General features: G+C 53.4%; 1 protein-coding gene across 1 annotated transcript in view; it reads left to right on the top strand.

Moving 5' to 3' along the window:
• The first annotated feature begins 2,990 nt into the window (after positions 1-2,990).
• ZNF423 (zinc finger protein 423) overlaps positions 2,991-6,000 on the top strand; it is a 266,220-nt gene continuing 263,210 nt past the window's right edge. The window contains exon 1 of the mRNA XM_012806818.2: positions 2,991-3,045. The gene's annotated coding sequence lies outside the window, so the exon portion shown is untranslated. The remainder of the gene's footprint in view (positions 3,046-6,000) is intronic.

The following is a 6,000-nucleotide window of genomic DNA, read 5'->3' as shown; positions in this document are numbered from 1 at the left end:
CACCTGGCTGCAGCTGCAGGTGGGGCCTCCCTCCCTCCGTGTCTCCTGCCCCTGCCAGGTTGGCTCTGGTTGAAGGTCCAGTCTGGGCAGAAGCGTCCAGCTGGGAGAGGAAAACCTCACTACTAGTTCTGGGAAGCACAGGGCCTGGTCGGGTGGTGGGGTGTGTGCATTGCTTTTTCTCACCAAGAATGTATAAAAGATGTTTGCTTTCAGCAAATAAGGTGAGGAGGCTGGGCATGGCTCACACCTGTAGTTTCAGCACTTTGTGAGGCTTAAGTTAGGAGAATCACTGGAGGCCAGGAGAGTACGGCCAGCCTGGGAAGTACAGGAAGGACTCTTCTCCCACCCCTCTCCCGATGGTGGCACATGCCTGTTGTGCCAGCTTCTCGGAAGGCTGAGGCAGGAGGATCATGTGAGCCCAGGAGTTTTAGGTTGCTGTGAGCTATGAGTGCATCACTGTACTCCAGCCTGGACAATGGAACAAGACACTATCCATAAAAAACAAAACCAAACAAACAGAAAGACAGAATGTGGGCCAGAGGATGGCATGTGAGTGGGGTGGTGCCCGCAATTGCAGGAAAATTCATTCATCAAGTCACAGGCCCCTTGCCGTGCAGGGAGGGATGTGGCTCCAGGGCCTCCAGCCTGCGGTGTAGACGCTTTTCCCAGTAGGGGCTTCTGCAGTGATTCCGGCCACTCCAGCCTTCCCCAGCCTCTTGCTGTGCTGCAGGCCTGTCTGGAGGTCATGGGCCCAGAACAGAGCCTCAGTCTCCCCAAAGGGCTCCGCAGTGGGGGATGTTTTCATATTCTCCGTCCCATTGTGCTGAGGCCACATCTTTGCAGGGGAATGACTTGGCATCTTGGGGAGGGCCGTCCTGATGTTCGTTGACTTGGTAGGTCGCACTTCATAACAGGTGTGAGTGGGCCCAAGTGTGGATACTGTCTGTCCTGACCTGGGGAATACCAAGGAGAATGGGGTTCATGCCTAATATCCTGATAACTGTGGATGTGGGGTTCAGGGCTCCACGTAGACCTTGATGGAGGCGTTTAACAAAAAGGCTGCACGGTAAACGTACGTGTTATCATCAGCCTCTAATAGAAGCACTGTGTGTGTGTGTGAGTAAGAGATGAAGTATTTGGGAAACTGATCTTCAAGTGTGGCAACGGGCACTGTCCACAGTGCTCCTTCCACGCGTGGCCGCTTCTGATAGCTTCAAGCATTGGCTGCCTATGTTTTGAGGCTGTCTGGTTGGAATTATCTGAGTGAGTAATATCAGTTTTGTCTGACATGAGGTCTTGATTCATATTTACAAAGCTGCATATTTGAAAACCCACCCCAGCTGTAAACAGCTAAGTAAAATAATAGCTTTAGTCCCGGCTCAGATCTTCTCTGCTTTTCATTGTCTTGATTCCGAGTTTTTACTCTCAGGATGAAAACTTGGAAACGACAGAGCACTTGGTCTGCGTTCCTTGGCCTGTTCTTCATGACGTGGACGGCCCCTCTTTTGGGGGCTGTTTCTGAGGATTAAAAGAAAAAAACATGTTCCTAAGATGCCAGGGGGGTAGTGAGTTTGTGGGTAGACAACGAAGTGGGCAGGCTCAGCACACAACTGTTTGAGAAATGGCACCAAACCCATCTGAATGTCTCCAGCAGAGACAGCCTTGATGTTAATGCCTGGCCCTGTACAGACACAGCACAGCACCAAGCAGGGTCATCCTAGTCAATCTTCCCAGTAGCCCTGGGGCTTAGGTACTGTTATTTTCTCCATTTTTGAGGTGGGAAAACAGAAACCTAGAAGTTAGATTATTTGCTCAAGGTTGTACAACTGGTAAGAGGCAGAGCTGAGATTGGAGGCCAGACTCTGCCTGGTGTTTGACCCAGGTACTGAGCAAAAAGCCAGCCTGCTTGCTCCTCTGACCTGCTGGCTGCCCACCTTGCTGCCTACCTGCCTTCCGTGGGGGGCTGGGTGGGCTGCTCCCAGGATTCTGCATGGCATCCTTTGTGCCCCAGTATATAGTAGTTGCAGGCGATCCTGGGTTTGAGCCCAAACTCTTCATGGCTCTTACTAGCGGTAAGACCCTGGGTGCATCCCTGCACTTCTCTGGGGGGCCACTGAGGAGAACTAAGCCCAGACACAGCTGAAAGCTCTCAGCACAGTGCCTGGCCCACTAGGCGCATCTGGGTAGGGCCACCAAGGACATCGATGGTGCCCAGAGAACTGAGTGCCACGTGCTAGCTGCAGCCTGCACGTGCATAGAGCTAGAAAGCCCGTTAAATCTGAGAAATACTGCATATGCACATTTTTGGCTTAAACAAAGTTCCATTTACAAAGTCCATAACCCAGCTTTAATATTATTACATGCCCCAGACTGGGATTAATTCCAGGACAAGAGCGTTATTATGCTGGATAGGGTTTCTCCCCTGTTCTAGTGCGTGGCCTCCGCCAGCCTGGGCTCCTTGATGGAGTGTGGGGTGGAGGGGACACACTGCCTCTGCCCTGCCTTCTGCTGGGTCTGGGGGTGGGGGTGGGGGAATCGCCTTCTCATGTTGCCGGCCCTGGAGTTGCTACCTGCCCTTGATTCACGGTGCTCAAACCTGCCCACCTGGGAGTGCTTGGCCTCAGCACATCCTGGGGTCAGCTCTCAGCCTGGGGACCTGCACCCTGCTCTTTGCCAGCCTCTTAGAGCACCCTTCTTCATTGTTTGGGATAGAACTGGGGTTGGTTGTTGCTGTCTGCCAGGGGCACAGGGCTAGTGGAACCAGCACTGACCCAGCACTTACTTGCTATACATGTTTTATCCTGATCATTTTACATCTCTGTGAAACCTACAAAGACCTCTTTGTAGGCCTTACCCCCCTCCCCTGTTCATGGGTATTATAATAAGGACCCCACAAATGTTCCTTCCTCATTGCCTTGGGCCCCACCTGGTGACCTCTTTGCACAGTCTCAAGACTCACAGGCCGGTCTCTGTTCTTTCTTTCAGTTGAAGAGGGGGAGGCCTCGGACTTCTCGCTGACCTGGGATTCCTCCGTGACAGCAGCAGGTAAATGCCCAGGGGCTGGTGGGAGAGTGGCTGGGGGCCTGGGGGGCTGGCCCAGGAACTCAGAAAGCCACCCAGCTGGTGATGGAAATGACATCTTCACGTCACATTCCCGTCTCCAGTCCAGACTACCCCGTGCAACACGATTTTTATATCAGTTCCATATGGTCAATAAAATCTATTACATACAGAGACTAATATTCCCTTGCTCTCCCAAGGACCACATTTCCTTCTTGTGGGCACAGTTCAGATGGGCGTTGAGCTCCCCCACAGCACAGGCCTGAAGCTCCCTGCTGTGGGCGGCCCTGCACATTCATTCCAGTCTAATTGCATAATAGCCACTTTACTAGGACTTTTAAACTCCACTCTGAGTCAGGATTCCTACATCACCCTACAGCCTCAGGCAGCTCCAGCAAACCTGAGCTCCTGGGGTGGGGGGCATGTGGCAGAGGAAACTCAGGCTTGTGGGGTGTGTGGCCATCGTGGGTGAAGGGGTGACAGGAGAGGGGGGTCTGTGTGTGCTTTGTCTTCTCTGTACCTCAGTTTCCCAGCTGTGGATAGAGGGGGATGAGTGAGGTTCTTCTCAGTCTGAAGGTTTGTACTTGAGTGCTTGAGGTTGGAACTGGCCTTGGGGTCTTGGAAGCTCCCGATTGTGGGGGGCTGGGCCTGCCGTCCTTGTCCCTTCCCTGCCTTGCCAGGCCTGTCCTGAGGTCCTGAGCAGCTGGCTCTGGATCTGTGACGGAGCTGGGTCCTGTTTAGTCTTGTAGAATCTTAAGCCTTGAGGAGTAATTTCGTCCAATCTTCTCTATTAGTTGTGGAAACTGAGGCAGGAAGGAAGATTGTCTCTGGGTCAGTATTTCCAAAAATGTGCTTTTAGATATCAGGTGTGTGAATACTTAATATGTAACATTTTAATGGTTACACACCTAATTTGTGGGATTATACACATTTGTGACTTGCGGTGAAGTGGAATTCAAGTGAGAACTTTGAGCTGACAAAGTTTTGGGTAATGTATATAATATTTAGATTCAACAAAACATGCAGATGGTTCACAGGTAGGTAGCATTTGGGAAATGCTGGTGTAGATTAGACAGAAAAATGGAGAGACCGCAGAGTCCTGGCTGGGTCCTAGTTGACGTAGGCTTTGGGCACTGTTGTTTCACAGGTGCCATGGCCTTTGGTGATAGGGTCCCCTCCACAGGAAGCCTTGTCTGAAGCTGCGGTGGTAGGCGTAACTCCAAGTGTAAGAGAGGGAGTGCAGGCCGAGGACAGGCCTTGGGTTGTTCCTTGTTTGGGTTAGGGGCTTGGGAGGGGGTTTTTTCCGTTTTCCCTTTTGGGGGGGGCCTTCCCGTTGTTCAGGGGTGCCCCGTTGGGCTTCCAAGGTTCCTTTTCTGGGGGCTTGGGTTTCTGGAGGGTTCGGCTTGGGTTTTTGTTTGGATTTTCTTCCTTCCCGGTTGCCCCCCAGTGGGGCCCGAGGCAATGTGGACAGATGGGAGCAGCAGTGGGGTGCATGGGGGTGCACAGGGGCTCTGACGGTGATTGTGGTGGACAGAGAGGCCTGGCAGGGGTGCCGGGCACCCAGGCTGTCTCCCTAAGGCAGTGAGTTGTCTCCTGGTCTGCAGAAGGTAGCAGTGATGTCGGGGCTGGCGCCCTTGGCTCTGCAGGTCTGTGATTCGTAGCTGGATGACCAGCCTTAGGGCCTCTCTGGGGTAGCTGAGGCTGTGGGATCTGCCAGTTCCCAGTCAAGAGCCAAGCATGGCCCTCACACGTGTGCAGGGAGAGGTGCACTCCGTGCGAGCTCTCTGTTGCCCCTGGGGACTCCGAGGCCATGGCTTTCCATGGTACCAGTCAGCTTTGGATTATCTGCTCAGCGCTGGGGAAAGAGAGGGCAAAGTGTCCTGGACAGTGGATAATTCACAGCCGGGCCCTGAATTGTTTTGTTTTCTTTGGCCGGTTTCTGACGATTTTTTTATAATTCACGCACGTGATAAATTTTCCTTCCCAGTTCTGTTGGACTTGAGCTATTAAAGTCAGCTTGTATTTTCTGTGTGTGGGGCTTGTGAGATGGCTCAATTCCTGGGTGGCAGGACTGAGTCAGTGTAGGAGGCAGCCCTGGACCTGGGGGATGTCACATTTATTGAGCACTTACTTTCTGTGTGCCAGGCGTGGAGCTCACACTTCACCCACCTCATCCCATTGAGCTGTCCTGACAGCTCTCGAAGGTGGGTGCTGTTTCCAGCAGCAGAGCCATCGTTTCCCCGTGGGCCGGTTTAGGGGTGGCCATCTGTTAGAGGACAGGGCCAGAGGCCTGGTGAAAGCCGCTTTTGTCTAATACTTTTCATTCAACTGAGAAAATGTCACTTGGCCACATCAGAGAACGGGGGCAGGTGCCAAGGAAGATCATAGGGGGAGCAAAACCTCCCCAAGCTGCCCTTGGCATGGCCACTGAGACTTGCCATCCTCGCTTGGCACGTGAGGGAAGGAGGCTTGGAATGGCTCAGTAGCGTGTCCATGGTCCCAGCCAGTGAGCTGTGGAACAGACTTGAACCCAAGTCCTCTGAAGCCAGACCCTGTGGTTTAACCTCTGCCTTGGCTGGCATCGGGAGGTGGAGCGCTGGGCAGAGGCCTGGAGGCCAGGCATTGCGGGGCTTTGGAAGGTCCAGGCTCTGTGGCTGTGGGACGTGGGTGTGTTCGGTTCACTAGGAACTAGGGTGGCGTGGGCTGAGAGCTTTTTACTAGGAGTAGAGAGCTGTAAAGCATGGGGCAGCCTCAATTTCTTGGGGGCCCAGCTGGCCCGGGATGTAGGCCTTTCCCTTTCCGCACTTTACCTGGACCCTGGGGAAGTGAAGGAGAACTCCAATAAAAAAGCAGAACGCCCAGTGTGCTTCCATGCTCACCCCTGGCCTCTCCCCTCCTCACCTGCCAGTGGAGACCCTGTGGCCACCTGTCCCTGGAGCA

The sequence above is a fragment of the Otolemur garnettii genome, unplaced genomic scaffold, assembly GCF_000181295.1.
Source record: "Otolemur garnettii isolate 467f Iridium unplaced genomic scaffold, OtoGar3 scaffold00058, whole genome shotgun sequence".
Taxonomy (NCBI): domain Eukaryota; kingdom Metazoa; phylum Chordata; class Mammalia; order Primates; family Galagidae; genus Otolemur; species Otolemur garnettii.
This window is presented reverse-complemented; position numbering and strand designations above follow the sequence as displayed.